General features: G+C 44.7%; 1 protein-coding gene and 2 long non-coding RNA genes across 6 annotated transcripts in view; 1 reads left to right on the top strand and 2 right to left on the bottom strand.

Annotated features, from left to right (window-relative positions):
* Positions 1–18,703, top strand: part of EGFR (epidermal growth factor receptor) — a 192,954-nt gene that overhangs the window by 8,028 nt on the left and 166,223 nt on the right. The window lies entirely within an intron of this gene.
* LOC125965415 (uncharacterized) overlaps positions 1–18,703 on the bottom strand; it is a 175,455-nt gene that overhangs the window by 136,490 nt on the left and 20,262 nt on the right. The window lies entirely within an intron of this gene.
* LOC125965414 (uncharacterized) lies at positions 16,705–17,557 on the bottom strand. Its single transcript, XR_007479266.1, has 2 exons — positions 17,400–17,557; positions 16,705–17,363 (listed from the first exon to the last, which is right to left on the bottom strand). It is a non-coding gene; the product is annotated as an uncharacterized LOC125965414 (long non-coding RNA).

Below are 18,703 nucleotides of genomic sequence, written 5' to 3'. Positions count from 1 at the left end.
AAAAATTATCACCTCTTTTCACAAGGAAAGAAAAAAACACCCCACTACTTTTGATTAAGTCCAGATGAATGACAGAAAAGCAAAAGGTGGCAGTCTAGTCGAAGCATTATTGTATCACCTGTTGGTATTTAAGGTATTGATTTTTAAATACAATGCATTTCAGAACTTTTTCTTGGCTTTGATTTGCTACAGAGTTAATAGAGAATCAGAAACCTTTCCTTACAGTTACTTCCTGATTTCTTTCTCTTGCCATTTCCTGATACTTTAATAGACTTTATGCATGGAACATATTTATGAGTGAGAATAATGTATTACCTTAATCTGTCCTCCCTCCCTTGCCTTCTTTGCGTCCTTCCTTTCCTCCTCCCTTTCTCTCTTTCCCTCTTTTTGGAAGTTGTTATGAATAAGCGTTTGCAGAGAAAGAAAACTTCGACAAAAGATTGCAGTGAAAAACTTTGAGGAGTGACTGCAATAATACACTATGTAATTTTTTTAAGTTAGAAAGTATCAAAAACATTCAGTATTTATGATTTTTTTGTACAAATAAGCATATTCTTGTATCATTCCTTAAAAGTGGTGTTGCTAAAGTTTTCCTTAGTATGTAGCTTAATGTATTTTCCCCCCAGTAATCTGTTGTTAGTTACAATAGGAAGAGAAAACAGATTAGAATCTACCTTCCTACTTTCAACTTCCAAAAAACAACTAAACCAGATGGTTCTGAGCCTCCTGCCAGCTGGAACTGTCTATGAAATTAAAAGCAAATCTAAATGCATGCAAGATATATATTTAAAGATGTCGATAATAAACGTATTGTCCCTATAATTTAGATGCTAAAACATTGATGTCATAATAATAATAATAACACCTTGCATTTATACATCACTTCACAGTTTACAAAATGCCTTAATATCCATCTTTCCCAGGCTCCCAACAACCCAACGGGATGAAGATAATTATCCACATTTGAAGGTGCGGGACCCAGGCTCACAGGGGTTCTACAGTTTGCCCATGGTTACTGGGCTAGTCAACACTTAGGTGCCGAGAGCTTTTCCTGCTTCACAACACACGCTGTCTCCCAACATGTGTGACACATCTGACACAGGTGACACATCTGATACGGGTGACATGGGTGACGCATCTGACACGGGTGATGCATGTGACATGGGTGATGCATCTGACACCTGTGACACATCTGACACAGGTGACGCATCTGACATGGGTGACACATCTGATACGGGTGACACGGGTGACGCATCTGACACAGGTGACGCATCTGACATGGGTGACGCATCTGACACCTGTGACATATCTGACACGGGTGACACATCTTACACGGGTGACACATCTGACACAGGTGACGCATCTGACACAGGGTCGCACATCTGACACGGGTGATGCATCTGACATGGGTGACACATCTGACATGGTTGACACATTTGACACTTTTGACACATCTGACACGGGTGACACATATGACACCTGTGACACATGTCACACGGGTGATGCATCTGACACCTGTGACACATCTGACACGGATGACACATCTGACACCTGTGACACATCTGACACAGGTGACACATCTGACACGGGTGACACACTGTCACCCGTGTCAGATGTCCCACACACTCTCCTTACCCCTCCTCTGAGACGTCCCTGGTTCTTCGCTGTTGATGCTTCCTATCATTTTTAGTCCTGCTTGTGAATCAAAAAACTAACATAGAGCATTCCTCAACATTTCTGTTATACATCTATTACTTGTCTTTAATGCCCCTCACAGTTCCTGCTCTGTATTGTTCCTTTCCCACTTTTCCTCTTGTTGTGAAGTATTTTTGGAGAGTTGTCTCTTATATATGTGTTGTAATAGCCTGTTGCATAAGATACAGGCATTGAATTTATGAGCCTTGAAGACATTTACTGTAGAAATTAAAAGTATAACTTTATTTTAAAGAGTCGTAAGCTTATGTAAATTTGCCAGACCTGTAAATACTTGAAGAAAAAATCAGGGGAGAAAGCACCTTGATGTAGCAGTTGGGTCAGTTCACAATGCGTGTGGCAAAGTGTGCTAATTTACTTACACAGTTGTGCAAAGAATCGTATTCTGTGATTTAAATGAAACACATACTTCAGTTCATTAGGGTGTGTAAACAGCTATGATGAAAAGAGACACACTTAACAAACAGTGTGCTCTCCAGGGATGCTCACGTCTACGTCATACCCTTTAGACAAAGCCATTCTGGCAAGTATCATCCTTGGAAGTGTGGACTTAAGGAGAATGTATTACAAAAATGAAGCTGTCCCGCTTTGAGGAGCTTTGTCGGTTAAATGGATGGAACAAGGAACATGACGGTGGGTGGGCCCCTCATTGATGGAGAGACACCTTTCCTCAAAGAATTTCCAGATACAGTGTTCATTCTCCTCCATTACAAAGGAAAGAGCCTTTTTCAGTTATTGTTTATTCCTAACATAGTGGAAACTTCTGGTACTCCAGCAGAAATTCCCCAAGAGCATGTTTATATTTCATAATTATCAAGTGAAATAGGGAAAATTCTGTATGTAAGCTGAATACTTTTTTTTTGCTTTTTAATATTTATTTAGGCTGTGCCGGGTCTTAGTTGCAGCATGTTTAGTTGCGGCATGCAGACTTTTTAGTTGCGGCATGCGTGTGGGATCTAGTTCCCTGTCCAGGGATCGAACCCAGGCCCCCTGCATTGGGAGCGTGGATTCTTACTCACTGGACCACCAGGGAGGTCCCTGTAGGCTGACTAACTGATCTGCAGTGCAGCCTGTGTACTCAGGTGTAGGGGCTGTCACTGAGAACGTGATTTTTGCAGCCTGAGATGGCATAGACCCTTACAGTGAACAGGCAGCTAATATATTGATTTCAGGGCCACTTTAGTAACTGAGCCTCTAAGTCTTGCAAAAGTTACTTGGGCAAAAGCTATGCCATTTCACTTTAAATCAGCAAAGTCTTCCCAGCCAAGGCAGAACAGACAGTTAAGCAATTTGATGAAACGGGACAACGTAAAGAGTCAGATGAGTTGCTCAGATTTTCACTTCACTTTCAGCCTCCAGAGACTTTCTCTTGTTTAAATGCAAATTTAATGATGTCCCTGGCTGGGGGAGGGCATTAAGTGAGAAAGCCCCAGGTTGATGGAGGACTTGGGTGGGTACCTGAGTCCATGTTCCCTCGTGACATAGGGATTGTCCTTAAAGTCTTGGCTAGAAAAGCTAGCTTTTTAGGTTGAGCAACGGCTACTAAATAGTCATAATGTTGCCCAGTTGCAGAAACAAAACATTCAAACTATAGCCAGGGAAAGAAGCAGTCGAAAATTCAAGGTCTAAACCATCCTAGGAGCCAATGAGAATGGGGTGTTTGATGCCACGGTGGGGACAGTTCTCAGGAGTGCGTTCTTCTGTTGCATTTTTTCTTTCTTCCTTGGACTTCATTTTGGGGAGACGTTGGACTTTATTCCCCTTCTAGGCTTGCATCCTCTCATCTAGGTGACAAGGAAGAGGTGGACCGAGGTGGCAACCACGGTGCAATGCAACGGTGGTGAGCGCAGGGATGCTGAGTGCATGTTTGTTGAAGTTTCACAGGCTGGGTGACTTTTGGACACTATGTAGAAGGTTGCTTTTTAATTAAGAGAGAACCACTGGGTACCACGTAATGTAATAACAGTACGCAGTCCTGATCTCATGACCGTCACATGTCCTGTTCACGAGGCGTTCTGTCGAGCCAGAAAAGGCATGGGCTGAGTTTAAAAGGAGCTTTAAAAGTAACAGATGATAATAAATCAACACCCAGTGGTTTTGAAATGAGCCATCACAATGCCAACTCAGCAGTGTCTCTCAGAGATGGGGAGAGGGTGGGATGATGAAGCCCGTCTCTGTCTGAGGAAGTGGCTTCGTGCGGTGAGGTGGGAAGAGCGTGTCTGCAGATGAGTTTCCTCAGCGTTTGATCGGTGAAGTTTCTTTCTGCGTAGACCTCCGCGTGCACACACCTCTGCCTCCTGGTGTGTCCTGGCTGGCCCTGACAGGTGGGAGTCGTGTGCATCCTGACACGCGGCTGGGACGTTTGCAGGTCGGCGGCACATGTGTGCCACCTCCAGAGACGTGCGACCACTGCCCTCTGGCCGCCTGTGACTGTCCTCGCTGTGTTGTTGGTGTCATTTTGCCGCAGATGCTTCTGGTCGCTTATCAATTTTCTGTGCCCACTAGTTGGTATAGAATTGATTCTCCTGAAGAATCTGTATCCGTTTATATTTGGGGTGCTGTAAAGTGGAATGTGTATGTCATTTATTAAAATGTCATTATTAAATGGGGAAAATGTTCTGGGGTTTCTTGACTCAAACAGGGAAAGAGGACACTTCGTTAGCCAAGAATTGACTACATTTGTGGGGTGAAGAGGACTCACCAAACCAGAGGTCAAAAGGCCACATGTGCCCATTGTTCAGGGCTCTTGGAGTAACTGCCCTGAAAACAAAGGCTTCCGTTAGGTGGACGTTTGTGAATTTCACTGGTTCTGTGTCCAAAATGATCATGTCTGTGAGTAATTTTTCCAATCTAAACGTTATTATAGTAAGCTAAAGAATGCATGCGACCAGCGATTCTAGGACTAGTCATCACCAACATTTGACGGATGACTTTTTCATGCTAGAAAAGGCAATCATAACGTTCGTTATTATTCGTTATTATTATTATCGCTATCATCTGTTTGATGTTCAATTTTTTGTAAACAGGAAAAATAAAATGTGTACATGGGACTAAACTATAAATATACAAAACAAGGAATATATCAGAAAATCTCTAGATCTGCTGTGTGGTTCTTTTTCTGGGCAAAAGTTACTGACTGAGGCTCTGTATCCTGCACACTCACAGGAAGGTGTGGGGTCTGGGTCAGTCTCCCCGTGGTTGCTGGGCACGTTGGCCAAGTTGAGTAACCCCATGAGTCTCGGTTTCCCCATCTGTAGCATGGAGACAGTAATGGTGCTTATCTCCTGGGGCTGCCCAGAGGATGAAAGCAAATGGTTTGTTCAGAGGATGGAGTCCATTCCAGAAGAGCTCACTGTTATCACTGTGTGAAGCGCCGCTGACTTGCACTCTGACCTCTAACCCTCACCACGACCTTTATGATCCCTGTTGTCGATGGGGAACCTGGGGTGGGGCAATGTCACACCGCTTACGGAGCTCATCCACCCAGGCAGCGTGGCCCTGGCCCCTGCCCGGGAGCCGGCGTCCTCAGCAGCTGCAGGTCTCTGCCCCAGATGCCCAGCCTGGCTCGGGATCCTCAGGAGGCCATGGGGTCCAGGCCGGGAAGGCTCAGTGGACCCAGTCAGGGCCTCAGTTTCCCTCGGAAGAGCATTGTTGCTGTTTGCTCCTGTACGGCCCTGGGCCAGTTTTCAAAATGCTGCTGATTTCATTGTACAACCTGATGATTTGTTCCTGTGCTGTTTTCACATCAGCACTTTGATTACAGCCACTGTGAAGGCCCATTTCTCGTCCGTTTGGCCTGCTCACCCTCCTTTCATCACTGCAGCGCACATGGCAGTGATGGCCACACACGTTTCCCCCGCCTTTATGTCTTCATGGTCCCCTGGACAGATGCCCTGCCGGGAGCCCTTGGCCCTTTCAGCCACAGTTCAGTTTCTAAAGAAAGAAAAAAATGGGTCTGTAGTCCCCCTTTCAGTTATTATTTGATCTGAAATTAAGCTGTTTCAGGTAGTGCTTAGGGCACTTGCGGTGGGTCCTGAGCTGCAGCATGTCCTGCCCGGGGGCCGCTGCCTTTATCTGTGGCATCAGCCTCAGAACGTCCTTCGCTTTCCGATTATTCTTCACCAAGTTTGTACTAAGGCCTGCAGGTGCTCTTGTGGGACCAGGAAAATGTACCAATTATCTATCTATCTATCATTTTATTTATCATTGTTTTTGAATTTGCAAGATAACAGATTGGTCATGAATGAACATGCTAGAGACTTGCTATTTCCTAGCAGCAGCATATAAAAGTTATTTTTAAAGTTGTTTTAAATCTGTGAGTAAAAATAAATTGCTTTTGCTGCAAGAAACACCAAAAATGGAAAAGCTAACAGTCCAAAGGCGATAATTTATCTCATAGGCATTGTTAGCAGCGTAGCTGCTTTAAACAGTGAGAAGATTTACGAGACGCTTGATTTACAACTGGGTTGAAGGGCGTTCTAACCTTCATGCTAGGTCTCGCCATCCTTGAGCTCTTTGGAGTCACACAGCACAGTCGTGAAGATGTGGCTTGCCTGCGAGCGGGCCATTTGAAAACAGGCAGGACACACAGGGAAGCAGTGAGCGCTCCTGACACGTAAGCCTTTGGGAAACAAACATTTATTTTCTGAGAAAATTAGCTTTATGGTTAGCTCTTTTTTGTTGTTGTTTTTTAAAGCATGGGAGAAAAGAAAACCTGCAGTTAGGAAAGTTAGGATTAAGGAAGTAAACTGCTGTACCTTCCCTAGATACCGTTTGAGAGAATAAGTTCTTCACTTTCAAAACATACTTCAGGGCTTCCCTGGTGGCGTAGTGGTTAGGAATCTGCCTGCCAATGCAGGGGACATGGGTTCGAGCCCTGGTCTGGGAAGATCCCACGTGCCACGGAGCAGCTAAGCCCGTGTGCCACAACTACTGAGACTGTGCTCTAGATCCCGCGAGCCACAACTACTGAGCCGTGTGCCACAGCTCCTGAGCCCACGAGCCACAACTACTGAAGCCCACGTGCCTAGAGCCCATGCTCCACAACAAGAGAAGCCACTGCAATGAGAAGCCCGCGCACCGCAACAAAGAGCAGCCCCCGCTCTCCGCAGCTAGAGAAAGCCCACACTCAGCAATGAAGACCCATTGCAGCCAAAAGTAAATAAATTAAGTAAATAAATTTTTTAAAAAAACACACTTTAGAGTAGGTATTTGTCTGAACTTAGTATTTGGATCTTATTTTTCTCTCAATAATTTTTTGTTTTGTTTTTACTTAATAGAGATGTTCAGAAGGCTTTTGAAATTGTTGTAGTCCTTAGACTAAAAATAAAACACTGACCACCTTATGTAAATATGAATGGTGGTGTGCTGCAACAGCAAAGCTTTCTGTTGTTAACTTTTTATTTTTAAAGAATTACAGATTCACAGGAAGTTGCAAAATAGGCAGAGGGAGGTCCTGTGCACCCACCCATCCCCAACTGCCCCCAGTGGAACATCTTAACAAAGTTTTAAATATTTAGTTTGACGTCTTTATCTACTATAACCTAGGCTAAATGCTCACTATTTTAATTAGCTAGTAAGGTGATAATATAGAAATCATAGCCTTCACAGTACTATTTAGAAGTTAATTTTTTTTTTTAAGAAAATTTTGGTCTTTAAATTTGGAGGCCATGGAAGCATGAGGAAGGAAATGGAATGAGGGATGAAGGGAGAACATAGACAGACAGACAGACAAACAGAGAAACAGAGAGAGCGATAGAGAGATAGATTGCTTTCTTACTTGATTGATTGGACAAGCCAAGCATTCTCTTCTAGTTTGGGGGTTAATTTGCCAAGTTTATATTGCGTTCAGATCATAAGTGGTTGGGTTTTTGTGTGTGTACCGTTATGTCCAACCCATGTTTATTCTCATCTGTTTGGTCTATTTTGCCTTCTTTAATTATCGGTGCCCTAGATGAGGGTCTTCTGGATTGCTGGTGATGTCATGTTTCTTGATTCAGATGCTGATTCCACAGATGGAATCACTCAGTGAGGGATTCGTGGACCTGCATATTTTTGATTTGTACACTTTTCTGCATGTACGTTACACTATACTAAGTTTAAAATACTGGACTCACAGTCACTAGGTAGAGAAGATAAAAAACCTATAGGGAAAGCCAAGATTTTATTAGAAAATTCAGGATCTCAAGGACAGTATTGGACTTCCAAGTCAAGGCATTGCATCTGTTCTTTCTTTTGGTATAAATAGCAAAACGATCTCTTCAACTCAAAGTGAGACTGCTCTTCCTGTTACTTCACTTTAAGTTAATTACAAATTATTTTAAATATAGGGTTGGAAAAGGATAGCATCAGGGTGGCATATTCCTTCTTCTTACATATATATAAAATTCCCCCCCAGGAGAAAGCCTCTTTTAACAGGTACTCACCAACTGCAGAATCCTTGCGGAAGGACAGTGTCATTGGAGGGTAACCACATCTTCCTTCCCTGTCTGTTACCTCCCAGTGTCAGGGTCTCATGGAGCTATATTTAGACCCACACAGGGAAAGAGAAGAGAAAACCAATCCCATGGTAAAGACAGCTCCCAGTGCACACAACAAATGCATTCCCATACCGCAGATCCTCTTGTGGGAGTCTCTAGAGATTCCCAGATCCCCAAGCATGCTGAGCCCTGGTTCTTACACCTGTTCCAGTGCACAGCCATCAACTGTGCTCGCAGTACAGCAGGGGCGCTTTATCTCAATGGATTGGTATAATTTAGCAGAATCATATTCATGTTTCATTTCCAACTTTTCAGTTCAGTTCAACTCAGTAGGCATGCATTAAATGTTTACTGCATATATTGTGTACCAAGAAGCTGCTGGGGGCCGGGTTCCACAGTCAGCAAATGTAGTCTCTGCCCAAAGGAGCCTGCAGTCCAGAAGCCCATTCCTTCTGTCAAGTTTCCCAAAGTGAGAATTTGGTCTCCTGTCGTTGGTGAGTTCTTCAGAACTGGAGTGACAGTCGCAGGAAACCTGAATGGGTTCGCTGGGATGCTGGTGTGTGGCTGTGAATCAGGATGTCGCTTTCAGAGCCCCTCACAGCTTTCTCATAGCCTTTGGCACACTTTATCTTGTTTGAATAATCACGCAAGAATAGCCTCATTTCGGGGACTTCCCTGGTGGCGCAGTGATTAAGAATCTGCCTGCCAACGCAGGGGACGCGGGTTCTGTCCCTAGTCCGGGAAGATCCCACATGCCGTGCAGCAGCTAAGCCCGTGCTCCACAATTACTGAGCCTGCACTCTAGAGCCCACAAGCCACAACTACTGAGCCCATGTGCCACAACTACTGAAGCCCGAGCGCCTAGAACCCGTGCTCCACAACAAGAGAAGCCCCTGCGATGGGAAGCCCATGCACCGCAACAAAGAGTAGCCCCCGCTCGCCCCAACTAGAGAAAGCCCACGCGCAGCAACGAAGACCCAACGCAGCCAAAAATTAATTAATTAAAAAAAATAGCCTCATTTCCCTTTTTGATCTCTTTGTCAGGGTGATCTGGTAGATTACAAGCCCCAGCTTCTGTATTCACAGAACCGAATTGGTTCAGAAAATCTCTGAACTCCTTTGACATTTCTAAGTTGACATCTAAAATTGTTTACCATAAGCTTGATAGTTGTAAGAGGTAAGATTTCAATCCTTTGGTAAAGCTGCCAGAAAGATGCTGACTTCTTTTTCCTGCTCAAAACACTTACTACTTTCCTTAAAAGACCTATCTCAGTTCTGAATGCCGATTCTAAGATGGATACTTTGACACTTGATGGGAAGCTGGGGCAAGGAGCCGTCAGGGACTGGCTGCAGGGAGGGAGTCGCCAGGCTGTCTGCAGTATTTCAGTGCTGGGTCCAGCACCGTGCACGCGGCTGTCCTTGCATGTGGCACCTGGGAGGGTTTTTACAAATGGGGCCTGAGATGGGCCAGGAGGGTGGTTGTGAACGGAGAACCTGGCTTCAGGTGGGTTGGCGTTAGGAAGGAGCACACACAGGCGGGGAGACCCTGGGAAGTCCGGGACCGTGGGGGCCACAGCCCCGGTGTCAGACTAAAAGGACAGAGCAGGCAGGAGTGTGAAAGTGACAATCCGGAAACTGGAGGAAACACACCCTGCCTGCAGCCTTTTCCTCAACAGTGAATCTTCCTCGAGAGGGAGGGAGGGGGCTGTGAACAGCATGACCGTTCGCAGGAAAAGGGCTGAGCGAACCCATCACAGCGCAAGTGCGCTGGTCCCTATGACAACGTTGAGCCCACTGTGCATCCCCGCCTGGGGCTGCTGGAGAGCAAACCCGCTCCCTGTCTCGAGCTTAGTAAGTAGTGGCAGCGGTTATGAAGCTGCTCAAAAGTTGCTTTCTCAAACTTGGGGGCCACAGATGTACCCTTTGGGGGAAGAGCCTGTGGACTTTATGAGATTTTTAAATCTTGTTTATTCATTTTGAGGATCATCTAAATTCTTTTGAACTTATGTGCGGACTGAACCATTTTGTAGCAATAAATCACACCCCGATGGTATGCATGTGTGTAGGTAAACCTCACCCTCCAGGGATATCTTAACAGTCACTTGTATATAAGGACATTAAGAGGAGAAAAGGAAAGCTGTTATTTTATACTGACCCACCCATTTACCATGCGTTTCCCTTCTCTTCTGTCGTTCAGCCTTGCACTGACCAGTGGCTGCTGCCTGACAACAGTTGCCTCAAATATTTCACTCAGTTTTCTGGTGGTTTATAGCAGGAGGACAATCTCATACCAGTTACCCAGAAGTGGCCAGAAGCAGAGGTGTGTGGACGGAATTTTTATAATTTCAGTGTTTCTCCAGTTGGGGGTCCAGTGGCAATTGTTTTTCTGTCAAAAAGGCCCGTACAGTATTAAATGTGAGAAACCTCACTCTAAATGAATGAGGCTCAGAGGAACGAACAGGTAGGTGCCTTGTTCAACGTACTGTACTAGGACCTGATCATCAAACACTCAGCTGATGCTGGGTAGCAGAACTAAACCAAGTATCGAAAGTTCTGTTTGTACACGCCACGCTTTAAGGTGTGAGGGGCAGTAGAGATGGCAGGGTAGTGTGGAAGCCTGAAGGACAGTTATAACAACCGAGGATGTGTAATGGGAAGGAGAGGAACTTTTAGGGGCCACACCTGCCTCTTCAGGTTGACGGGGAAAGGAGTGTGCAGGGCTGAGAATAGACAGTAGAGGCCCGCGGAGGCACGAGGCATTTCAGCTCTGTCCAGAGAGGAATGTGCTTGGGTGAAGCAGAGCCCCTCTGCCCCGGGGCTGGTCGGAGACGGAGCAGTCATTTGTGGGGTTAGTACTGAGGCATTCGTTTATAGAGAGAGGCTAGGAACGCTTGAGTGTGTAGATATTTAAGAAATACATTCTGCGCATCCCATGTTTTTCCCGTACTCTGTCGTGCTGTCACAATGGTTGCAAAGGAAGCACTGCCTGACGTGAGCCCCCCACCCCCACCCCAGGCCTGGGAGCAAGGAACTGTCCCTAAACTACTGAGAATGAAGGAAAGAGATGGGTCCTCTGTGGGTTTGCTCCCAGCTGATACCTTTGTCTTTCTTAGACCAACTGATTAAGCTCTGACACATGACTGTCCTCTTAACTAATACACTGAGAGTGAAGCAGAAATTCAGAGCTCCCTGAGGGTCACAGGGTGTTTTTAAACAAGTTTTGTATGGGGTAGATCCAGCCTTGTCTCCCCTGGCTCTTGTTACAACAAAGAAAGCTGCTCATCAAAAAGTTCTGTTGTAAGGGTGCCTTTCTGCATCAAGCTTGGAATCTGGCCATGTGGAGGTCGGAGGAATGAGCCACCTAGGGAAGTATAAAAGATGGGTCATGCCTCTATAGCTATAATACTGCCTGTAAGATTTCTGCACAGAACTACTGTATATGTATGTACTGCATTTCTTCAAAGAAATATTAATCCTGAGACCCACAGTCAAGTAGGATCCAGAGATGCTTAAGAAGACGGTGAGCTTGGAAGGTCTGCATAGTTACATCCTCTGTGTGCTGTGACAGTGTGCTCCATCAGGGAAAACCTTTGGTAAATACAAAATGGGTGAATCAGACCTTTGCGATGCCTTTTACTTACGCATGGCTGTTTTTATTTCAAGGCTGGTTTGAACTACTACAAAGTAATGTTTAGAAGTGCTTTCCTCACTCTTCTTTGCTCTGCAGTTTCCCCATCAGATCACCACGTAACTGGAGAGAGATGTTTCTTGGTTTTTGTTTTTCAGCGTCTACTTATAACACATGTTTTCTGGACAACTGTGTTTTAGGGACAGCATGCCTTTTCCCAGAAAATATCAGGTTAACATTCAATAGGCACTGGATGTTTATCTGATCTTGTTTATGGGAGCTTGAGAAATTCGGTAACCTTTGTATATACTTGACGCTGTTAACTAGGTAGGAGGTCATTGGAACATTTAGAATTCCACTATAAACTTCTAAAATTATCAGGTGATGATTTTATTTGCATTGCATCTGTATCAGAAGATGTTTGTTATTCATCCAGGAATGAAATTAGCTATGTGACAAAGAATATGTGTGGCTCTGTTTGGAAATCTACATTCAGTGACCAGCAACTGCATGTCCTTCAGGAGTTCACAAGGCCATTCTGCACCGTCCACCATGGTGGATGCCTTAGTAAATTAGCCTGGGCCTCTGTGGTGGGAACTGTCATAGCTACACCCATGGAGTCAGTCACTGATGATGGAAGAAGTTACATATAAAACCATAGAGTGAGCCTGAGGTACTCTGCACTTCTTTTAGGACATTCTAGGTTATTTATGTTCTGGTACAAATTTCTTGCTAGATTGTCAGCTCCGTGTGACAAGCAGCTTCTGGTTCATTCAGCCCATAACTCCCAGCACCGTGCCAGGTATGTAGAGAGCAGTAAATAAATACTGGCTGCAATGCATCGAACATATCTAGGGTACGACTGCATTTCAAATAAACTTCCGAAATCTGAACATGTCTTTATTCCCTAAGAAGCACGAATGTATTTTTTAAAAAGGGGGGAGGACTTTCTAAACCAGCCAATGATTAGATTATAATGATCTCAATTCGTAAATTTTCTCACTGGCCTTCTTTATACTTAATTTGGTGTACATAGGAAAACAAGCATGTCTGAAGGAGAGTGCCAAGTGTTTTCTTCTTTTACATCTCAGAGCATTCATCTCTAAAGTCAAGAACATACATTGGTTTAAAAGTATTTTTAAGGAATTAGTAGTTGGATGAAAATTGAGTTATCAAGGAAAAACATATCTTAACTTCATGCATTCATGATTAGACCTCTTCATATAGAAGGGTCTGAGATCTATCTGCCGTATTCACCATCATCCAAAGAACTCAGGGGCATAGATTTTTTTTTTTTTTAATTAAAGTTAGTAGAAATCGGCAGGCAGTTTAGAGTAACATCTGATCTTCAGAGCTCCCTTAGCAATTAAAAGAAAACTAATTATTTTTGCATGGAATACGATAAGGTGACTTTAAGTGCATATTAAAAGGTCATAACCATGACAACTCTTAAATATTACAGCCAAGAAAAATAAGTTTGACCCTCATTTATTTTGGAAATAGCTATTAACTGTAACCCAAGAAACATTATGAACAGTGAGTTTGCTTCATGCCAGAGTGTTGTGAAAGTCAAGTGGCTAGTGGTTATTTATTACTGACAAGAGGCAGAAGTCATGTCCTGTCTGTCTATATGTCTGGATCTGCCCCAAGTTGGTACACGGATGAGAAGACCACAGGTACTAAATGAGGGGCTTCAATGAAATAAAATTGAATTTCAAGGACAGGGAAAGCAAAGTTCATTGGATTCTGTGACGCATATCCCAAGGATCATATGCTTTCTTACGCTCAGTGCAGGATTCCTGTTTCATTTTATATTTCCGTGTAGCATGGATGTGGGTGAGAGTCTCCTTTACAAAGGCGGTTCATGTAATTTACTCTACGTAAGTGTATGAGGAAATTATAAAATTCTGAACCATCGACCAGATAAATTTTTGAATCTTCAAACCGGAAGACATAAAATAGAGGGAATCAGAAGAACTATCTAAACAAAATAATGATAGCAGGTCACACTTTGCTGCCACACATGAGTCTGGGGAGGAGCATTGGTCTTGGCTTTGCATGCACACGTTTAACAAATAGTTCCTTCTTCTTTCCCATTTACCTCTGGAAATGGAAATTAGCGTCGTCAGTGACTTTACTGGGAAGTAGAAGCTGTCTGTGAACTTCCTTTTGTTGTTTTTAAAACAGACTATCACATTTACATGTCAAATATGATAAGCTGGCATCCTTTAGAAATACCTGTTTCAAATCAAATGGTATCTATCCTTCAAACTACCATTTAATGACTGACTACTATACGCAAGGTGTTACCTCCAAACTTAGGACTTAAGCTGCAAATCAAGTTAACAGATTTCAGGAATATGCAGGTCCCGACCAGTGGTTCTCTACCGGGGACAGTTTTGCTCCCTGCAACCCCCAGTCCCCTTCAGGGAACATTTGCAAATGTCTGAAGCAGTTGTTGGTTTTCACACTGGGGTGTGTTATAGGCATCTAGTGGGCAGAGGCCAGGGCCAGTCCCTGCCATAAAGAAAAATCCCCAGCCCAAAACGTTAGTGGTGCTGAGGTGGGGAAACCCTGGGCTAGGCCAAGCCAACCGTATTCAGCTCTCACTCATCCGTCTTTTTCATATCACACCAGAATACACTCACGGGCTTTATTCCTCCTGGCTTTGAGTTAATTATTCCTTCGCCTGGGTTTTCTGTGTGCCCGCGGTGCAGCAGCCGGCTTGGAGTTTGGCATTCCCGATGATTGCACTCGAGCCAGCATTCCACCTCCACCTGCACCAGCCTGTCCAACCTGAACGCTTACCGAGTGAAAGCAAGAGTCATGGGAAGACGCCTTAATTATACCCACCCATAAACTTGCTTAGAAAGGAATCCGCGAGGTCCTGGAGTCAGAAATTGGCTCTATCACTGTTGTAGAAACAACATAAATTTAACAGAAAACACGTGCTTTTCTCTTCCCTTCTTTTGTCCCCCTCCCGGCAGTGCAAGAGCGCCATTAGGTGAAGAAATCTCTCCCCACGCCGCTCCCCAGAACCAGAAGAAAACCCAGCTTGTTCTAGCCCAGCTTTGTCATGGAGAGAAGGCAGCTGCTGCATTCTGAACTAGCCTTTCTCTGATAGCAGCCTGCCCAAGGATGAAATGCGTTTAAGGGTTTGAATTACACAGTGCGCCGTGAATGCATGCCTGTTTCTGCTTTATGGTACTTGAAAGTGAGGCTGTGTGCGCTGAGGTTTTAGATCCCTACACCTACTGGCCTAGCAGAGGGGGAGGAAACCTTCTGCCAGGCAGGGATCACTGTGTCAGTGTTGAGGTGCTGGCCCACCAGCTGCCTGAGACTCCCGAAAGGGCTAAGTCACCATGCTCTTGGCCGTGCCGAAAGGGAGTTACTAGAGTCTTGGAACAGGGCCACACACCTGTGGGGTGTTCCCTGGGCATTTGGGCAGGGCAGGTGACCAAGGGTCCTGTTGGAGTTGGAGGCCAACTTGAAAGCACATCTGGCTGTGAGCTCAAGTTCAGTAACACTCCCCACCCCCCATAATTCATGTGTGTCATAAAACACAATGATTTCTTGAACTTTAAAGTCATGCCTGTAATAGCGCCTGGCCTACAACAGGGGCTCCATAAGTATCTGTTGAGTGAATGAATGAGTTCAGAACTGACGGGCTCTTGGTCCAACTCTCACTTAACGGAGAGAGAAACTTGAGGTCCACAGAGATTCTACGATTGCCAGGTGAAAAGGTTGCTCTCATGGGCATGGTTTGCAGGGCCCTGTGAGTTATGTGCTAATACAGACCCGCAGGAAAACACCCACTCAGCAGAAAGTGCTGGCTTGGGCACCCTCCCGCTTCTGCTCCCAGCTTTCTTTTAAAAAGAGCCTCCAGGCTTGCTTAGGCTTCAAGCTCCCCCAAATCTGCCTCACCCTGGTTGAGAAAATCAAGGAATAAATAGAAGGGGGCTGAAGACCTCGACATAACTATTAGTTCTAAAACGAGTGTAAGACTTTTTAAAAATGTTTGTTATATATTAGTTCTTGCCCTCTCTATATGAATGTAATAAGTGTCGCTCTCTGAATAAATTAATAAGTTTTAGAGAGCCAAACTGATAACGTTTTTTATAAATTAGACACATTTAATCAAATTTAGTGTGACTACACCCAGCTACGTAACTGATTGAACTTAATTTGAATTTCTGTATTATATGTTTTCTCCCAGCAGTTGACCCCAGTTTTCCCATCTGTAAAAGGGGGTCAGACCTCACGGTAGCTAAGGTACCTGCCGAGTTTAAGGGAAATGGCCTAACGGGAGGACTCTGGACCGTGTCCACAGAGGGTCCCGCGGCCTCAGAGTCAGCACCATCACTTAGTGACTGTGTGACCTTGAGAAGCACCTCTTTGTGCCTCCGTTTCCTCACCTGCCAAACACCAGCACAGTGGCAGCTAGGGCTTAGGGCCACGATGAGAATTCAGGGAAGTGATGCATGAAAAGTGCCTGCCATGTAGAAAGTGCTCAACAAAAATTAACTATTTTATTGCTGCTGCCGCCGCTGTGGTTATTCATGTGACTTCTAGACCTTTGCCATCCAATAAGGTAACCATGAGCCTCATTCAGTGGCTTTTGGGTACTTGAAATGTGGCTTGTCCGAACTAGGATGTGCTATGTGGCGAAAGTATGTACTGGATTTTTCAAAATGTTAAAAATAAGATTTCTCGCATACTTTTTCTTGTACTAAGTCAGGACAAGGAAAAGTATGTGAAAAATCTTAACACTTTTTAAAATTAAGGACACCTCGAAGCAAAAATATTTGGGGTATATTGCATGCAATAAAAGACATTATTAAAATGTATTTCAGCTGTTTCTTTTTACTTTTTTATTACTGTGGCTACGAGAAAGTTTTAAGCGTCGTATGTGGTTCGAATGGCAGTACTGGGCGGTGCCGTGGGTACTGCGGGCAGCCAGGGTCCCAGGACGGTGCAGCAGATTTTATCACAACGTGACCATAGCTTCTGGTCTCCTCCACCCAAGCCCTCGCAGTGTGGGCCTGAATCTTTAGACTGGTAGGTTTTATCTCTCGAGAGGGTTGGCCCGAGTAGATTGAAAAGAATAAGCATCTAAGCCACTGAATTTCATTTGCTCTCTGACTGTTCTGCTCTGGCCAAGGGGAGGCCCTCTTTAAGCGTCAATCTGCCCCCAGTAAATGAAGGGCGATCTAGTTCCTTGGTCCTCAGAGGGTCCACTGACAAAGCGTCACTGACCTTGCTTACGGCTCTCCTTTCAAGGGCAGCACGTGGCCTGGTGCTTCTTCAGTCTGTGGTTCCCGGCTTTGTTCCTTAGACCCATGTTAGTGTGACTAGTTCTTGGAAAAAAGCCTTCAGTGGAAGGCCCTGCATGTACCAGGCTACTTCCTGTGCACATTTCATGTTAAGGACTCTGGGTAGTCCTGCAGTAAGGAGGCCTGTCTGGTGTTGTCATGACCTGTGGTCACTCAAGTTTATTTGACTGCAGAATCCTTTTCAAAGAACACCTGTAAGACACACCCCACCTGTAAGACACACCCCACCTGTAAGACACACCCCACCTGTAAGACACACCCCAAACTGAGACAGTTTCAAAAACACTCTCTTAATGAAAAGGGTCCTTTCACATGAACAATGTTTTCAGGGAAGGCAGGCTGAAACGGTCCCCCTGGAAATGTGAGACTGCTTCTTACTGATTGCCTTTTGCTGGAAGAAATCGCCGGTAACTGTGCTTCTCTAGAAAGAGTGAAGGGGGAAAAAGTAATTGCTCTTTTACTAGTGTGTCAACCTCTGATTCATACCTTTCTTATTTTTGGTTTCTCAGACAATTTTGAAAGAATGCCTCGTTTAGATCAATAAAATAAGGAAAAAGTCACAAAAGGTTTGCCTTCAATTTATATTTATTTATAATTAGTCTATTTCCTGAAAGTAGCTGAGACATGAGAGTTGCAAAACTAGGGCCATTCCAGCGAAATTGTGAAGTAAAAAGAACGCAGCTATACAGGAGGAGGCGACCCTGCCGGAGACTGCAGGCTAGTGGGAGTCATACAGCCAGGCATGAGCACACGCTCGGAGCCTCCTGGCCGCAGGGAAGGCCTTTGCAGCGTCATGGTCCCAACCCCAGGCCTGATAGATTGCTGCCTAAGTCCTAGCAGCAAGGCCAGCTCTGGGGGGGATCTCCTCCAGCATCTGGTTACTGCAGATGTCAGTTTAGAGGATTATGCACTATTGGAGTGTTGGTATACAGAAAAACTTCTGTATAAAAAGGCCTGAAAAGAAAAAACCTAATATAGTCAGTCCAAATGTTTTTTAAATGAAAAAATGTATTTGTGTACTTGATCTGGCTTCCTGCTTTTAAAAGATTAAAATTAGGGTGAAAGAAGTCTGTGTGCAACCAGATGTCTGATAAAGGGTTAATTTCCAAAATATATAACTCAATAGCAAAAAAACAAGTAATCCACTTTAAAAATGGACCCAAATAGATATTTTTCCAGAGAAGATATACAAATGGCTAACAGGTACATAGAAATGCAAATTGAAACCACAACGAGTATCCCCTCATACCTGTCAGAATGGCTATTATCAAGAAGACAGGAAGTAACAAGGGTTGGCAAGAATGTGGAAAAAAGGGAACCCTCAGCACTGCTGGTGGGAATGTGAATTGGTGCAGCCATTATGCAAAACGGTATGGAGGGTCCTCAAAAAACTAAAAATAGGGCTTCCCTGGTGGCACAGTGGTTGAGAGTCTGCCCGCCGATGCAGGGGACATGGGTTCGTGCCCCGGTCCGGGAGGATCCCACATGCCGTGGAGCGGCTGGGTCCGTGAGCCATGGCTGCTGAGCCTGCGCGTCCGGAGCCTGTGCTC

The sequence above is a fragment of the Orcinus orca genome, chromosome 9, assembly GCF_937001465.1.
Source record: "Orcinus orca chromosome 9, mOrcOrc1.1, whole genome shotgun sequence".
NCBI lineage: Eukaryota > Metazoa > Chordata > Mammalia > Artiodactyla > Delphinidae > Orcinus > Orcinus orca.
This window is presented reverse-complemented; position numbering and strand designations above follow the sequence as displayed.